Below are 19482 nucleotides of genomic sequence, written 5' to 3' on the forward strand. Positions count from 1 at the left end.
GCTTTGGGGGGGCAAAAAAATGTAGTTCTTCCCAAATTCCAGTACTGAAACAAAATCTAGCATTTACCATTAGCTGAGACTGTGAGAAACATCTGTACTTTCATCTAATTTGTATAGCAAGCTTCCCGTACTGAGTAATTTGTCATGATAATTCTTTCTTCATAAGGGATGTAGCAATATATTCCACATATTTTCCAGTAGTATATCCTGACAAAGAATGAAATTTAATTTCATGCCATTTTTCCTTTGAATTATTTCAGACATTTATATTTCAACAGGAAGCATATGCTTTTCCACGATGGTACATACCTTTTTGTCTTTTGATATTACAAGCAAGAAACTTCAAAATGACTTCAAAAAACACATCAGTGAGTTTGGTGAAATGTAAAACACTCACCTGAGGCTCATATGACTTTAAACATCACTGAAATGGTTATTTCATGTTTCTGTTTTCAAAGGTCTTGCTAATCAAACTGGCCTCGTGTTATTGTTAGTTTATATTTCAAGGTACACTATATATTTGGGCAAGGCTCATCCTTATTAATAAATCCATTTTTCAAAAAATGTTGGTAATGTCATATTTTGTGGTCAACTGCTTGTCAGACCTGATTAGATCATCTTTATTTTTGTCTTGTACTGTGGTTGAGGTAGAGCTTGTCCTAGCTAGAGCTCTCTGTCGTTTACTTGCACTTGCTTTGTTACTATTGTCTTGAAACTCCATGGCTTCTTTACAAGGATATTTTTAACCATTTGTCTCAAATTCTAAGCTTCATTTCTTATGTTCAGAAATTTTATATTAAGGTGAAGGGGTAGTAAAATTTGTCAGTGTCTTTGATCCTAAGTCAAAGGTGCATTCCTAGGTTATTCTTCCCATACCTCAGCCAACGGTACACCACATCTGCAGTCCTGCAATGATAGATACCCGTACTTCCTACAGGCTGATTTGCCATAGGACCCTGGAGAAGCCACTTCACCTACCATGAATTGGCCTTCCACGCTTTGCAAGAGGATTTTTCAAATAGCCTGCCCAAACCAGACCAGAGCTTTAGGGACTCCACACTATTCCTTTGACAGCCCAGCTGGTGTATGTTATCTAGCCACAACCAAAGCCCAACCAGAGGTAATATTTTAAGATTTAAAAGCTCCCTTTATTTCAACACCTGACCTAACTATGTAATGCTCTGGGCTGTTCTTCATGCCCGTGTGTATCTCACCTTCATCAGTCAGAGGGAATGTGTTAAGCCAACTGGAGAGGTGATAACAATCTCAACTTTCCCCAGAGAGCTTTCCCTGCCTCAAGGTCATCACCAACTTCTACAAAAAAAGCTCACCCAACACATAGCTTAGGCACTTGGCAGAGCAGGGTGAGTCCTGGTCAGAAATCCATAAAGACAGAAGAGTGGCCAGTGACTCTCAAACTTTAGTGTGCCTCACAATCACCTGGAGAGCTTGTTCCAATGTAGATTGCTGGGCCCCACACCCCGAGTTTCAGTTTCAGTGAATCTGAGGTGAGGCCTGAGAATCTGCATTTCTAACAAGTTTTCAGGTGATGCTGATGCTGCTGGTCCATAGACCACACTTGGAGAACCACCCTGGACTAAGACAAAGGATAACCCAGTATTTGTCCTGCATCATCTGCCCAATTTTTTGCCCTGGAAATGCCATCTCTTATCTGGCAGCCCGACACTACTGCTGGCCTCGCAGAGATCATCGAAGCCCAAAGCTCAAGAATGCATTTTTATGCTCCGGGATCTTCATGTGATATTTAGCAACATAAGGGAGTTTGAAAATGTAACTGTCTGGTATCTTTTCTAGGAGCTCCCTACTTTGTGAGACAACTTATCTCCCCAGGCTTTATATAAGCACAGGGAGCAATGGACATTCACTTCCACTTTGGCATTTTCTGACAGACTTACAAACACAGCGATTAAGATTTGAAATGGTATCATCAAACAAGTTAAGGTACTGAGTATTCTTTCAACAGTTTTGGTTTTTTGTTTGTTTTGTGCCTGAAGGAGAAAATAAAAATGAGTAAGACATGGCCCCTGCACAGAGACCTGAAATTTTACTGAAAGAAATAAGATGTGTAAGTAGGCTTATTACAGGGCATGGAGTGCAGACCAGGACAGAGAGCACTAGACTTGGAAGCAAGAGACGCCATGTCTATTGAAGCTTTGCTGCTGACTTGTGTGATGGTGGGGCAAGTCCATTTGCCTGTGTGTGATCACAGACTCTGGGATCTGTATTTTGTGATTATGCAGACCACAGATATGATATCTCCTGAGATCGTGATTCTCTGGGAACAGCTCTGTCCCTGAGAGCTAAGCCCCAGGGATGAGAGCTAATCCTGGGACAGATAAAGCTAAACTATCAGGACTCCATGTACTTAGGAGAGCCTCTCTTCTGCTATAGTGATTACCTACCAAGAGTAATTCAGTACAGCAGCCCACTGCAGAGAGGAAAGTAGCATCTACAGCCAGCTGGTACTAAAACAGAACTATTTTTTGAGAATTTACCATGTGCCAGGCACTATTTTTACTTAAATGTATTAGCTCACTTAATCTACATAACAACCCTGTGAGGAGCTACCATTATCCCTCTGCCCAGACTGCTTTTCCCCAGACACCCACATTAGAGGCTCACTTCCTCACCTCTTTCAAGTCTTTGCTCACATATCACCTTTTTAATGAGGCCTACCCTGATTGCTCTCTTTTAAATTGAGACATCCTCCTCCCCACAAAAAATCCTATCCACTTTACCCTGCTCTACTTTCTCTCCCACCACATTTATCACATTCTAACATACTATATATAATTTACTTATGTTTATTGTTTACTGTCTTCCCTTATTAAATGTAAGTTTCCTGAGGGCAGGTGTTGGTTCGCAACCTCAGAGTTCCCTGGGTGTAATTCAACACTGGCCCTGTACACGGAGGGCAAGGAGAGACCAAAGGAAGAGGCAGACCACTCCAGATTGGTAGCAGTTTTAATAGCAAGGGAACTTACGAGACTTGTCTCGGGCAGCCGCAAGATGAGTAGATCTCTGCATCTGCGCACCAAGATCTTAAAAGTTTCTATAGAGGCTCTGATGGGGTTCAGTCACATATACTGTACAGATGGTCTTGACAACATATTACTTTTTTAAGGTTGTGTCCTTGAAATGGCTCCGGCTATGGGAACGGTGGGCTGAACATACCTTCCAAGGACAGGGGAGAGGGTAAGAAGCCTCTGATTGCCCAGTCTAGCTATTGGGTCAACCGGCGGTCACGTCCTCTTGATGACCTCCTCCAACACAGGGATCTTTGTTTTCTTCACTGATGTATCCCAAGAACCTAGAACAGGAGAAGGCCAACTTTTCTGTAAAGTTTCAGATAGGAAATATTTTCGGCTTTGTGGGCCCTACAGTCTCTGGGCAACTACTCAACTCTGCCTTCATAATTGCAAAGCAGCCACAGATACTACATAAGCAAATGGGTGTGGCTGGGTCCAATAAAACTTTACTTACAGATGTTGAAACTTGAATTTAATGTAATCTTCACGTATCACAGAATATTATTCTTCTCTCTATTTTTTTTCAACCACTTAAAAATGTAAAAAACATTCTTAGTTCACAGGCCTTACAAAAACAGGCGGTAGGCTGGGTTTGGCCCGTGGGCCACGGTTTGCCAGCCACTGACCTAAAACATAGTAAGAGTTCGGGGCCGGCCCTGTGGCTTAGTGGTTAAGTGCGCGTGCTCCACTACTGGTGGCCTGGGTTCAGATCCCGGGCGCACACAGACACACTGCTTGTCCGGCCATGCTGAGGCAGCATCCCATATACAGCAACTAGAAGGATGTGCAACTATGACATACAACTATCTACTGGGGCTTTGGGGAGGAAAAGAGGAAAAAAAAAAAAAAAAGGAGGAGCATTGGCAATAGATGTTAGCTCAGGGCCGGTCTTCCTCAGCAAAAAGAGGAGAATTGGCATGGATGTTAGCTCAGGGCTGATCTTCCTCACAAAAAAAAAAAAAATAGTAAGAGTTCAAATGGAAGCTTTTGTGCCAAAATACTTGAGGGTACTTGAAAGTGTTATGTCATTTTAACTAAATTAAGCATTCCTTATACAATCATGTTTATGTTATTATTTTGTTTGCCAAGTGCCTGTCATAGTCAGTACAGAGGAAAATTTAACTTTATCCACTGTCTGAATTATGATACATTTAAATTAGTGAGATTGGAATAAGAAAGTTCTCAATAAAAATAGTAGATGGTAAACAATCCTGGCCCCAACCATCTCATCCATCTCACATTGTACCTCATCAAGTTCTCAGCATGAGCCTCGGATTTGATTTTATTATTGTTTAAAAATCAACTGACAGAACTAGGAACTAAACCAGTTATGACGATGTGTGTATTTTTGTGACTCATATTGAGAAAAGATGGAGTTAGCTAATCCCAATGGTATAGAAAAGGCTGCTTGGAGTGAGAATGTGTATTATGGGAGCTACAGGATTATTTTAGCACAATTCTGACCTGTGGGCCCCGTGGATTTGAGTGCTGTGCTAAGGAAGCAGGGTCAGTTCAGTCCCCACACTGGCTGGTTAGTTCAGCACTTCATTCTTATAGACACACTCTGCTCTCCTAAGACTAAAGTAGACATTCTACAATCTCAAACTCACATACAAAGGAAGCAGGGCCTTCACATACAGTAGGTACTCAGTAAATATTTGAATGAATGGATGAATATACAGAGAGCTTTGACTACTCGGGGGGAAAGAATGCTCATTCTAGTAAACAGGCCATCAACAAATATTATTTACTCTGCTCTATTCTTGTCTGCCATGAGAGAAACAAGAAATATAAGCCCCAATGCTTGGTCACTTACTCATTCACTTATTTCACAAATATTTATTGAGTAGCTAGTAGGTTCCAGAAACTCTACAAGGAATTGGGCCTACAAAGCTAATTAAGACACAGCAGGGCTAATAAAGACCATAACTTTCATGGGCCCTAGGCACTTTTCCCTTCCTCCATAAAAAATATTAAAAATGTTATTTTGCATTGGTATAAAAATAAATGTAATTCAGGCTGGATTCATTATTATATTATTATTATTATATTCAGTATTTCTTCTGAATTTAAAAGAAATTAAAATTACAACATCATTGTGGGCCCCTAAAAGTATCCTGGGCCCCGGGCAATGTGTCTCCTGTGCCTAATGGACAAGTGGGCCCTGAGACGGTCTCTGCCGCCCTGCTTTCTGTCCTAAATAACTCAGTCCAAAAGTTATTCGAAGGGGCTGAGCAAGACAAGTGGGGATGACGGGTGGAATTCCAGGGTATGGGAGTCCTGAAGGGGTAATTATGGAGAGCTTCCTGGGGGGGAGAGAGGGACTGTGACAATGGAGGAGGGTATCCGTGTAGAAAGACAGTAAGAGCAGCCTATTGAGGGATATTAGGTTCTGAGCAGGGTGAGGAGAGGATCAAGTGGTGGGCTGGGGAGACAATGACGGTGGCAAGGCAGGATAGTAGAGCAGGAGTGAATGAGGATGGTGACCACACAGCTCAGTGCAGGCTGTTGAAGCCGGAGTGGGTAAGGCAGATGTCGATGCAAGGGAACAAAGGTGGTGGCAGTGGCCCATTACAAAGCCACCGTGGGGTGAAACGGGCTTCCCGGAGGGCTAGGGGAGCAGAAGAAACAGCCTGGCATGGAGTATTGGGGCCCAAGCAGGACAAGGAAGATATTAGCACAGTCGGGCGTGGAGTGTCAGAGCCTGAGCGGTGTGGATCAAGGGAAGCATTTTCTCACAGTCAGGAAAAGGAGTTACAAATATGGAAAGAGAGAAAACTAGAATGACTCTGTGCTAGTGATTAAAATTATCAGTATCAGTATGGACTTATGCTTGTCAATATATACGGACAGATATAAAAATAAATATAGACGTAAAGGGGTGTGTGTGAGTGTATGTGTGTGTGAGGGGGTGTGAGTGTGTGGGTGTGTGTCCCTGGCTCTCTCCATTGAGAGGACCTGGGAGCAGTGACATCTCAATAGCGATAAACATACCTACCATCCACATTTTGTTTCCTAAATACCATTCTCCACTAAAAGGAACTAGGGTTCTCAGAAGAAATGGCAGGAAAATTACAAGATGAGCTTGGAATATCTTGTTGTTCCCAAGAGTAAGAAAGTACTCAAAGAATAATAGGGACACTGCCAAATTGGGGATAACTTGATGATAGATTTGATAAACAATGATGATAACAGATTAGAACCCAATGAATAAAATAGGAATCCATGAGTCCACACTGACATAAATGAATGAATTAGTTAATTAATTAATTGACGAACAAGGAGAAGAGAGAGTTTTTCCTTACAGGAGAATGCCAACTAATAAATATAGAATGAAAGAATTAGAAAATCACTCTCTGATAATCATAATAATATTGACTCAGACAAGAATAATCAATGGAATGTGTAATGGGTGAACATTTGATGCAGAATGGAATTCTTAAATAGTCTGAAAGAATCTCCCACAAAATAGTAATTATAAAGAGAAAAAGAGGGCTGGCCCCGTGGCTTAGCGGTTAAGTGCGCACGCTCCGCTGCTGGCAGTTCGGGTCCCGGGCGCGCACCAACGCACCACTTCTCCGGCCATGCTGAGGCCGCGTCCCACATGCAGCAACTAGAAGGATGTGCAGCTATGACATACAACTATCTACTGGGGCTTTGGGGGAAATAAATAAATTAATCAATTAATTAAAGAGAAAAAGAATATTTTACAATAAAGAAGGCTGGCAGATACTCTTAATCCAGTGATCAAAGTGAATATCACCATTAATAAAACAAATTGAAATTGTGCACCACCTGTTGGAGGCAATGAGAAGACCATCACTTCTGTGATATTCCTGCCAAAAATTAAAAATTAAAAAAAAATTGCCTAAATCTAATTAGGAGGAAACATCAGACAAACTCAAATTGAGGTACATTCCACAAAATAACTGCCCTGTAATTTTATAAGGTGTGAAGGCCCTGAAAGTCAAGGAAAGACTGAGAACTCATCTACCTGGAAAAAGACTTAAGAGACATGACAATTAAATGCAATACATGCTCCTGGACTTGGTGAAACTTGAATGGTGTCTGCAGATTATATGGTAGTAATGTATCAATGGTATTTTCCTGATTCTGATGGTTATATTATCATTATATAGAAGGATGTCCACGTGTGAAGAAATTGCACACTAAAATATTTGGGGGGTGATGGGGCATCAGTGGCAGCAACTTCCTTTCAAATGGTCCAGGAAAAATGTTACTACATTATTCTTGCAAGTTTTCTTTAAGTTTTAAATTATTTCAAAGTAAGACAAAATTAAATTGACAATCTTCCAACTCATACAGGTACAGCCAAAGACCACAGAATTTGTACTTGCACTATTGTGTATTGCCTGAAGGACATTTGCTTTCAGTGATTTATAATATTTTTTAAATCAAGTATTTTTTTCTGACATAAAAATATAGCTTCCACATGCAAAACTAAACTATAGTAAGAAAAGCGAGGACTTGGGTTACCCTCGTGGGAGGATAAAGGGGAAGTAGAGACTAGAAGAGAGTAGTGAGGAGCTTCTGCAGTTCTAATATTACCTGTTTCCTGATCTAGGTGCTGGGTACATGGGTGTATATCCTTTACGCATTCCCTCATGCTGTACACTTAAGATTTGTGTTCTTTTCTATATGCATGATATACTTCAATAAAATTTAAATATAAATTTAAAAAAACGCATAGTCCCTAATCTTAAAAAACCCACAATCCATGATAAACATTAGATGATGACAATTTTATCATAGCTGCAGATCTAACACTCACAAAAGAACAGTGAGCTGTAAAACTAACCGACAACGGAGCTCAAAATTTGTGGTTCAACCGGAAGGTCACCGGGGCCCAGAATAGTTGAAAAATACACTCAGTCACCAGCTCTCCATGTCATTTTCTTATGCAAAAATTGTAACTCAATATCAAGATCTGATTTTACTATCACATTTTTACTGCCTTTTTCTAACAATGTAAGAAAACATTCATAGATGTTTATTGTCCGCATTTTGATTCCTAAATACCATTCTCCACTAAAACGAACTAGGGCTCTCAAGAGGGACTTGGTCAATATGAAGACCCCAATGACGTTTGCCTAAGTGAGCCCACATGGTGCTGGCATTTAAACAATGCTGGTGGCAGTATGCCAAAGGATGTGGGTAAAAATGAGAAGGAGCACATCTACTCCTATATGATGGATATAGCAGAGATGTACTTCCAATGCCAACACCAGTCTAAGCGTAGCCAGCCCTTTTCCTCCTCAGCAAAGGTGAATAATTTTCAGCTAGAAATTCCAACTCCCTCAATCAGGAAAATACGTCGACTGTGCAAGCACGTGGACCCCTGCTCCCTAGGTTGGGCTCTTTACTCCACGCAATGGTCCTGCTTCCTCTTAGTGCTTCTCAGACTTGAACCTGGTGACCTTGTTAAAACTCGGGCTCAGACTGAGGTTGGCCAGTGATTCTGCGTTTCTAGCATGGCCTCACCGGGTCAGCCAGGTATTAAAGACCAGCCCTCTTACATCCATTGGCCTCCTCTTCGTGGGGAAAGGTTGAGTTGGTAAAACATCAAGTGGATCAATGAATTCATTGACCTTCTTTACAACTACACAAACACTCAAAACATAAAATATGAAGCCTGCGAGAAGGGCGTGAGTTGATAGTGTCTCCTCCCGCTGCTGTGCAATAACATGTCTCTCAACTGCAGAATCCCACAGTCCTGCGCTTAGACCTCGGCTCTGGCACTTACAAGTTATGTGATTTGGGGCAAATTACTTAACTTCTCTGTACTCTTTCCTTTACTTAATGAAATCAAAATAATAATATGCACTTTGTTCTGTTTGTATTAAGTAAAATTAGTCTGGGCCGTTTTATATAACTAAGCAATGTTAATACATAGTTAGGGCATAAAAAGAAGCCACAACAATGGAGAGAGGAGGTGAAAGAGATATACAGGCAGCATAATAGTAATAATAATAGCAGCGAATATTATTACGACTTACTGAGTGACACACCCTTTGCGTCAGCTTTATGTGCTGAAGCTTTACATTATCTCTCTCACTCTGCATAAGAACACCATGAGGTAACTATTACTACTATCTCCCATTCTACAGACAAGAACACTGAGGGCTCAAGAGGCTATTTTTGTGCAAGAAAATACAATTGTTAAGTGGTAAAGCAGACGGAGAATTGAAACCCAGGTCTGTCAGAGCCCAAGCTCTAAACAGCAAAATGAGTCTCAGAATCATGTGTTTATCATAATCACTTGGAGGGCTTATTAAACACACACATTCCCAGGCCCAAACCAAGACCCACAAGGTGATTCTTACACAGCATGGCACCAGTCCACCATCTGACTGCTGATATGTGCGGCCTTCCTCTAATAATGTGAGGGAACATTCCGCGGTCAGTATAAAGACCCTGATGATACTTTAACAGTCATGAGCATGTCTAAGTGAGCCCTCGTGGTGCTGGTTTTACAGTCAGCGGGGTGCAAGTTAGAGGCGGGGCAGAGGAGGTCAGAAGAAGCCTCATAGAGTCACCATCTCACCATGACACTGTCCTGCAGGCCATCAGTGAATACCAAGGCATCCAAATGTCCACCTCTCCCCACCTGCTACCAGGGAGAAGACCCTGATGCTCCTTGGAACTGAGCCTTGGCCTAGGACTTGCTTGAAGCTGTATATGTCCAGCTTTAAATCCCAGATTCTTGGAACTGACCACAGCAGGATGGAGCCCAGTGTCCCAGGGTAAAACCAAATGGGTAGCAGCCCCACTAGGGAGACTCTTACTCAGTCTGGAATAGTCCTTGAGATGTTTTTTCCTTCACCAAGTTCTCTAATGCTTCTTTCTTTAACAGGAAGGACTTGGGGGAAGTCCCTCTGATTTCCCCCTGCTGACACTGGTCCTCTTTGGCCTCTTGATTTGTGTGGGCTTCCTGAAGTCTCTGCCACTGCAGACTAGAGGGGATCTCACTATTTGCCCAAGGTCAAAGGAAGAAAGGAAAACCTCCACCCACCTGAGATAGGCTTAGTCTACGTTGAGCCTGAGCCAAAGGGATGTTATTCAGGAACACCACCCCTCAGGCCTTTCTTTGCCAGACTGATGGCAGGGGCAGGGGAGGAGAGAGGGCCCAATTCAGGAGACCTGGGCTTTAGTTATGGTTCTGGTTTAGCAGTGGCTCTGCCCTAGCTATGAAGGCAAGTTATTTATCATGTCCTCACCTTGGTTTCCTAATCTGGAATATAAGAAAGTGTTTTTAAATAATTTCCAAAGTCACCTGGTATATAAGCTCCATGAGAATGTCACATTGCAGGATAAGCACTCAATAAAGACTTTATCAAGGAATAGTTAAGTGAATAATTTTCAGAGATCAGTTGCTCCACCGCATCCTCTCAGCCTGCCTCTCGATTTCAGCCACAACCACAGTGGACAGTTCCTGGGAAGCTCAGAGTGGCCTTGTTCTGACAGTGCCCCACCTCAAGGCCACCCTGCAAGTCTGTCTGCTTTCTGCCTCTATTTCTCACCCCCTCAGCCTCACCTCCTCACAACCTCAAATTCAACAAAAAGAAGGAGCCATTTACCTCTACCTCCCTCAAAAGTCACTAACGGGTTCATGATCTCAGAGTGAGCAAAGATTTCTTAGAACAAGTTAAAAAGCATTAACCATAGGAAATATTAATAAAATGAACTTATATTCCTAAAAAGATATCACTAAGGGAGTGAAAATGCAAACCATGGGCTAGGCTAACATATTTGCAATATACATATCAAGCAAATGTCTTTATCTGGACTCATATCCAGAATATATAAAGAATCGCTGGAAATCAATAATTAAAAAAAAGATCAACAACCCAATGTATTTTAAAAATGGGCACTTGACCAGCTACTTGACAAAACAGGATATCCAAATGGCCAGTAAACATATGAAAGTGTTCAGCACCCTTAGTCATCATGGAAATACAAATTAAAACCAAAATGTGATACCATGATACCCAACCAAAATGGCTACAATTTATAAGGCTGACAACAATTAGTATAGGCAAGAATGTAGAGCAGTTGTAAGTCTCATATATTGCTGGTAGATGTGTAAATTGGTACAATCACTTGTGAAAACTATTTGGTAATACCTATTAAAGTCATGTATTTTTTTCTATGACCCAGAAATTCCACTCCTGATACATACCCAAAGAAATGAGTGCTTATATCCACCAAGATACATACAATAAAGTACATAGCAACATGATTTAATAGAAACCAGAAACAACTCAAATGTCCCTCAATGATAGAATAGATAAGTAAATTGTGGTATAATTCATATAATGGAATACCATACCAGGTGTGAAAAAGAAGGAACCAATACTATATAAAACGACATGGATGAATCTCACAGACATAATGTTGAGCAAAAAAAGCCAGACACCAAAGATTATATACTGTATGATTCCATTTAAATAGAGTTCCAAAAAAAGGTAAAACTTCTCTCTATGGTAATAGATGTCAGAATAGTGACTATCTTTGGATGGAGTATTGACAGAGAGTGACTGTAAGGGAGCCTTCTGGGCTGCTGGAAATGTTCTATCACTCCACCTCAGTGGTGGTTCCATGGGTGTATAAATATGTAAAATTCACTGAGCAGTACACCTAAGATTTGTACACTTTACAACATCTAAGTTATAGTTCAATTTTTTAAAAAGTGCCAGGCTGTCTTAGGTTACATGCCCACCCCCAGATCAATCACTGTGGCCAGGGAATACAATGATTGGCTTGGACCTGCGTCATATGGTTTATCCCTTGGGCTGGAGATGGAGCCCACCCAGACCAAGAGTGGACAGTAGAGGGGCCCTTGAAAAGGAAGTGGAAGATGTTTCTGGAAGATGAGGAAACAGATGTTCTAGGGAGACAGATAACTAATTTCCAACAGTCAGGATGGAGGTGGCCCTCACCATGAGCACGTGGATCAGGGAAACCCAGTCTTCAGGGAGAGAGAGAGAAAGTACAGAGAGACATACAGAGTAACCCGGCTCCCAGCTTTCCAATTCCTGGTTCTTGGTCCTATGAGTGAAGCTACACTTCCTATTTTGGGGCTCTGTAAGATTCCCCTGTATCTGTGGGGGAACTTTTCATTCTTTTTGGCCATCTGGCATTTTGAACCTCCTGTTATTGTTTAGGGAAGTTCCCCACCTTATGAATTTTGGTGGGAGGCAGAGCCACCTCCCACTGTCAATGCTGAAAATGCCAAATGCTCACTTTCCCAGCCTTCCTTGCAGCTAGAATGCAGATGGATGATGTAGGCTCTGCCAAGGAGATAGCACCGCTCGAGGTGTCAGAGGAGCAAGCGACAGCGGCCAATGCACAGTAGTGCAGCCCTGCAGTCCTCATGCACCATTCTATGGCATGATGTCAGGCCCTTTGCTCAGCGAGGCCCCATACCTGGGTCTCCAGCCTTCCTGACAATCGCGTGCCTGATTCAACGGGCTTTCAATGGTTCCTTTTCAGCCTAAATCAACCAGTTAGTTTATACTGCTTGAAACCAGGAACCCTAACTGATAACAGCATACTTCCAGAAAATTCCCCTTTTAGTTTATACTAGTTTGTGAAGGTTCTGTTACTTGCAACGTGGAGAAACAAAGCTTGAGTCCAACGGAGTGATTCTACTGTCTGAATTTACCATGTCATCATTCAGTCACAAGGAGGATGTTTGGTGGCAAACAGGCCCTTTACTACCCGACAAATCACAGGACAGGAGGGAAGGGGAATAAGCTAACTAATAGGTGTCAGTTGCTGTTAGGTCCTCAACTTGTGTTATGTTTAGCTCTCATAATAAACCCACAAGATGGTATTTTATTAGTGTGCTAGGGCTGCCATAACTAAATACGAGACACTGGGTGGCTTAAAGAACAGAAATTTATTTTCTCACAGTTCTGGAGGCAAGAAGTCCAAGATCAAGGTACTGTAAAATTTGGTTTCTGGTGAAGTCTCTCTTCCTGGCTTATAGCCAGCCACCTTCCCACTGTGTCCTCACATGGCCTTTCCTCTGTGCATGCAAGGAGAAAGAGAGAGACCTGTGGTGTCTCTTCCTCTTCTTATAAGGACTCCAGTCCTATTGGATTAGGGCTCCCCCCTCATTTAACCTTAATTACCTCCGTAGAGGCCCTGTCTCCAAATAGAGTCACATGGGGGTTAGGGCTTCAATATATGAGTTTTGGGGTACACAATTCAGTCCATAAAAGATATTGTTCCAATATTGCTGAAGAGAAATATGAGGTTAAAATTCTTGTCCAAGGTCTAAATAAAGCCTTTGTACTTTCCAGTCTCACTTGTGGTAGAAAGTATCAAATTCTAGAAATGCAAGCTTACAAAGCACTAGACAAAAAGTAGGTGGATGTCACAGAGTAGTAAAAAATGACCAAACATGGGATGCAGCCAGTGTGACTATCACAAGGTCAGCCCTGAAGCCAGGGGCCAGAAGAGCCTACATACACCCACTGGCGCCTCTCTGAGCTCCAGCTGTGTCCGTGGCTGGCACTCTGCTCACCCCTGACTCTCATCATTCTGGGTTCTGCGTTTGGGTCCTGACGCACACACCACTTTGTGAGTGCTGACAAAAACTCCCTCCTTGACCAAACTTGAATCAAGCGCCTTCAAACCCTCCTCTCCACCTGGTCTCCCTAGGTCTGCTGAGCCCAGTTTTAGCAAAGAATCCTTCAAAGCCAGTTAGTCGAGAATCCCCCCACCTTCAACATCCAATCAAGCCCTCTTCCTCCACCCCTGATACTTAACCAGGTTCCTCTCAGTAATTTTCCATCCACTCCCTTACCCTGCTCGTTAGCTATAAATCCCTACTAATATAGCTCGTTAGCTATAAATCCCTATTAAAAGTTGAGTTCAATCTCTCTCACCTATTGCAATAATGTTGAATAAAGTCTTCTTTGCATTTTTAACAAGTGTCAGAATAATTTTTCTTTAACACTTTACTAGGGGCAAGACCCACATCTCACATTTCTCTTTACATCTCTCCACAACACTTAGCGTGTGGCTCAACCAGTACCTTGTCAAGAGGCAAGCAAGTGGGTGGGCGGTTGAGTGACAGCAAAGAACCCCACGGACTAGCTACAGAGAAAAGCCAAAAGCATCCTGACGCCTATGAAGAGAGGCAGGTGGGATCAACCCTGGAACAGAAGGAGGCAGGACAGCAAAGGGAAGAAAACAGGGGAATCCTAGGGCCGGCCCCGTGGCTTAGCTGTTAAGTGCGCGTGCTCCGCTGCTGGCGGCCCGGGTTCGGATCCCGGGCGCGCACCAACACACCACTTCTCTGGCCATGCTGACGCCGCGTCCCACATACAGCAACTAGAAGGATGTACAACTACAACATACAACTATCTACTGGGGCTTTGCAGAAAAAAAAAAAAAAAAGAGGAGGATTGGCATGGATGTTAGCTCAGGGCTAACATAAAAAACACAAAAAAACAAAAACAAGGAGATCCTACACACATGTCAAAATCAATTGGAATCACCTTATACTGTCACTTTGGGCCACTCCAGAAGAAAAGGGCCCCAACCTTGATGGTCCCCAGGACCCTAGGCCCAGCCTCAAGGCCCAGGCCCAGGTCCAAGGGCAGCATTTGGCTGAGGGACAGACACTGGATGATTGTTCTGGCCCTGGCTTGGCTACCCTTAGTTGTATGAGGTTGAACCTTTCTAATCCTCAGTCTCTCCATGTGTGAAATGAGAGTAACAACGGCTCCCTCACAGGTGCAAGGAGAGAACTGTGTAAAAGGAATTTTTTTTCCCTTTTTAGTAGTGCTTGACATTTATTGAAAAGAATGCAAATGCTTTTTCCAGGTAGAATTAAGGAGGTGGGCTGAGTATCTGTTTTTGTTTGTTTTGTTTTTAGTATGCTGTATCCAAATGCACACATCTGCAGGACTGTTAAAATTTTGAAAGAAAAATGACAGCTGTGTACAACTGGTGCATAGGAGAAAAGGAACGTCACAATTCGGCTGCCAGGAACACCGCCCAGAGCAGTCTGATGGGCAGGGGGGATCCTGGGAGCAGGGAGGGATTAACCAGGCTGAAAGATTAGCCCCTTGGGGGGTTGGTGAGTTGTCCAAATCAAAGTCTAGGAAGGTGTAGCCAATTCAGGCATCTTCTAGGTTGGGATTCATCTCCAAAGGCATGGGTCTGTCCCTGGGACACAGTGGGCAGTGGGGAAGTGGCAGCATAGTTCTCCGGGCGGATGCAGGCCTGGCCATCAGGTGGGTGGCCGCAGCAGGGCTGTGGGTGGCCTAACCAGTTTGTATCAGGGGCCTGGCGTATAGCTGGGGCTCAAGACAGTCAGATTTGCAGAGGAGGAGTTCTGGGGCTGACCTGAGAGGGCAGTAGTGCACTTCAGAACGAGGCCCTAGCTTGCGGGGAGGTAACTGAACAAAGACAAGTACTGCAGGGGAACAGGAGAGGGAACCAGAGGGCAGAGCAGGGAAGGGGACCAAAGAGACCATGGGGGGACAGCATGCAGGGCCCTGCCCCCTAGGGCCTGAGGGTCTCCAGGCCTAGTAACTGTCATCTTCGTTGTCATCCCAGCCAAAATACTGCTTCATTGCATCGAGGACATTACAACTGTCATTTTTAACACACACACACTGTTGGAGGAAGGTAAGTATCCTCAGCACCCCTTTTCTGAAACATCTTTTGATATTCACAACACTGAGATTGTGTTATTATCTCTATCTTACAGACTGGGCAAAATATTTTCCTGGGGCAGCATTTCCCAAATTGTGATCCATGGAATGGTAACAATAGTGCAGAGAGATGAGGGGTGCGCAATGGAGAAACACTTCTGTAGCCAAACACATTTGAGAAATAATGTAGCAGGATATCATGAGCATAGACTTGGGAGTCAGAGAGACTGGGTTTGAGCCCAGGCTCTGCCAACTAGTAGCTATGTAGCTTGAGCAAGTAATAACCTTAGTTGCCTCATCTGTAAAATGGGAATAATAAAACACCTACTCCATAAGGTTGCTGTGAGAATTAATGCTGTGAGGTAATTAAGCTTAGCACGCACCTGGAGCAAAGCAAGTCCTCAATAAATGTGAGCTGTTATCAGCATTGTAGCAGGTTAAATATTGTTAATATCTTAAACCTGGCCTCATCATTCTCTTTAGGGAGAGATCAATTTCTTTTAGGAAAACACCTTGATAATCACTTGGAGGAGTGGGCAGAGGTGTGACTCTGAAGTTATCAGACAGCAATAGCTAAAACTAAAAAATCAAGTTAGAAAAACCAGAGCCCCATGGCGGGTTGGTGCCCAGTACATGGCTGACTGATTTCTCATCCGGCTGGTGTTACCGCAGGAGGTCCTGGCCGCAGGGACGAGGTCTCGAATCTCCTCCTCCCCCTTGTCGGCACTAATCCACGTCCTCACACATGCACACAACTCCCTTTTCAGGAAGAAAGCCACAATCTCCAATTGAGTAGAAATCCTCCTAATCAAGTTTTCTTTCTTCCTCTTCACTCCCTGAAGTTTTTCTAAAACAACATATTTCTATAAAGTTTAAATTATTTGCAATGAGATGAATTATGTCTGTAACTAGATTTTTTTTAAAAAGCACTTTTTAAAAAAATGTTGAAGACAGCCCAGTCATTACTAACTCTAGGAAGCCTTCCCTGACCACCCCTAAGTTAGAGCCCCTCTTTTGGCCTCCCAGAACGCCTCCTTCATACCTACGCTACAGACTGAAATTACCCAGCGTTTGTGTCCGTTGTCTTAACCAGGCTCCAAGCTCCAAGCGTGCAGGAGCTTGAATTCCTCGGCTAGCAGGTCCCAGGACCTCAGTCCACAGCTGGCGCCAATGAATCTATGACTGAATCTGGACAGCTTCCTGGGAGAAGAGCCCTCGGCGAGGGAGGGTGGGATCTGCAATGTTACGTCTGCGCGCAGCAGGATGGCGCACAAATGGTGCACCTCCCAAGGCCCAGAGCTGCGTTCTTATAACATCCTGGAAATCCCCTGGTCGGGGGCTTTTGGGGTGACATCCAGTATGTAAATACGCAGGGTCGTGTCCTGATGAGCGGCAGCAACAGTGCCCTGTGTGAAAGTTCCACAGGCAGCAGAGGGCTCTTTCATTACTCATTTCAACGCACACAGCTGTAAGGAATCTGGTGAAGTTTGATTTGGCTGGGGGGAGTGCATTTTCCACCCGTGGGCGTCTTGAAAATTTTCACACTAAAAAAAAAGAGTCAAAAAAGTCGTCATAGTCCAAAACGGGAAGCCAGAAATAGAAGGCGGAGATGCTAGGACAGCAAATATAACGGAGAGAGGCCTGGACTTGAAGTCAGAGACCCGGGCTCCCACTCTAGCCCAGCCACTGGCAGGTGTGTGATGGCCTCGCAAGGCAGCCCTGCTCTCAGGACCATCCCCTGCAAACAGAGATATGAATGCCCCCCTGGGAGGTGGGCAAGATTCACGGAGTTAGGGATGAGAAAGCCTGGGCTGAATGCCAGGCGGTTTCCAAAGGTTAGGCAGTATTTGGGGTCATGGAGGCAGAAGACAGAGGGTTCACAGAAAGAGGAGGGTGAAGGCTGGGAGAGAGGCACTAACTGAACCCGCTTCCACCTGCCTTGCAGCCTATAGAAGACCTTTGAGGGGAGGAAGAGAGAGGAAAAGGAGACAGGTCTTCTTGCCCTGGTTGGCTCAGGGCCAGGACTAGACCCCACTCACGTTCCTGCTATAATGGACTTAATGATTTTTTAAGATTTTTTAAAAATAGATTTCCTCTGAACCCTGGAGCTGACTCTACTGATAACTTTTCCTGGACTCACGGCTCCCCTGATTTTGACTCCAGTGTGGTCATGTGTACGATGAGAAGCAGGGATCCAAACACAATGCAGTTTGCCTGTTCTTTGGCAGTGTTGCTGTGCTTCCCTTCCCCCTGATTTTTCCCTCATGATACATCTGTGCATGTGAAACATGTTTGTTGAATGAGCTGCATGCCACAGGATGCAAGTAAAAAGCACATTTTTTCCCTTTTTCTTTGTCCCTTCAACTCCATTATCGGGATTAGTGTTTTCCTTGCCCTTTGGATGAGAGCTAAGAAATACCATGGATTTTCTAGCTGTTCTTAGCCACGAAACAAAGAGGTCCTTTGTCTTGGCTAGTTCAATGTAATCATCAGCACTCCACTCAAGGCAAAGCTTCCCTCTCCGGCTTGTCAATTCAGGCTTGGAAACCCACAGCGCCAAGGGGGAGGGCACGGACGTCACCATTTTCCCTGCTCTGCCTCCCTTAGCCAGCTGCTAATGCTCAACCTCAAGCCTTGAGAAAGAGGGAGTTGGGGGAGAGGACACAGTCGTTCGTGGCTCTTAAGGTCATGACACAGCCTAGTGGATTTGGTGAAGTTCAAACGCTGACTTCCCTCCAGGGCTGCGCTTGGGTGTGTTGCAGTAAGAGTATATGGCCACTAGGTGGCAGTAAAGGTCTTTTCCTTGCCAGAAGAGCCTCCTATCAGGTTTAATATGGCCACATATTAAGATAAAACTAAATATGCTTTGCCTCCGGTTAAAAACAAAACAAAGGAAATACATACCTGAAACCTCAAACATATCAACTTAACTTTGCATAAACGTAATTTAAAAACAGTAACTGACAAAAGTCTTTGCTTGACCAAACTTTAGTCAGGCTCCTGAACCTTCCCCTAGGCCCGTCTGTACACTTCTTATAAAATCTAGTTTTAGCAAGGAACCCTCTAAGTCAGTCTAACCAGAACACCCACCCTCGATATCTGATCACCCTCGATATCTGATCAGGTTCTTCATCCTCCACGATCTCCCAGCTGATAACCCTGGCTTGTCTTCAGCAAGAATCCTGTTAGGTTGGTTTAGCCAGAACCCCCCTTACCCATGATGTTTCCTCTTAGTAATTTTCCATCCACTGACCCCCACCTGGCTCCTTGGCTGTAAATGCCCATTGCCCATGCTGTATTTGGAGTTGAGCCCAATCTTTCTCCACCACTGTAAAATTCCATTGCAGTACTCCCTATACCTATTGCAATGGTTCTGAGTAAAGTCTGCCTTACCATCTTTAACAAGTGTCATTGAATAATTTTTTTTTCTTTAACAATACCCTAGGGAACAAACTTTAAAGAAAATCTCCCAAGTAATTAAATAATTTTATAATTTACTAATTCTCCCCCCTCCTCCAATTGTTTCATGTAATTCTTAATCTTGTTCCCAGACTTTGATTATTATTCACCTTCCCCTAATTTAGAGTCAGGAACTTTTTGCCAAGGGCTCCTTGTATGTCAAATTGCCATTTAAAGACCTTTACGGGCACTGAAGTGCCTCACTGGGCCATGCCTCTGCTGAAAGGGAAAATATTTCTTAAACACCTACTTTGTATAGCAGTCTGCTCAGCACAGTG

General features: G+C 43.5%; 1 long non-coding RNA gene across 1 annotated transcript in view; it reads right to left on the bottom strand.

The window, feature by feature from the left end:
- Nucleotides 1-2973: 2973 nt before the first annotated feature.
- LOC147917738 (uncharacterized) overlaps nucleotides 2974-19482 on the bottom strand; it is a 59214-nt gene continuing 42705 nt past the window's right edge. The window contains exon 3 of the long non-coding RNA XR_015553964.1: nucleotides 2974-3331. This is a non-coding gene — a long non-coding RNA (uncharacterized LOC147917738). The remainder of the gene's footprint in view (nucleotides 3332-19482) is intronic.

Source organism: Ceratotherium simum, chromosome 2 (genome assembly GCF_057802395.1).
Source record: "Ceratotherium simum simum isolate JZ-2026a chromosome 2, ASM5780239v1, whole genome shotgun sequence".
Lineage (NCBI taxonomy): Eukaryota > Metazoa > Chordata > Mammalia > Perissodactyla > Rhinocerotidae > Ceratotherium > Ceratotherium simum.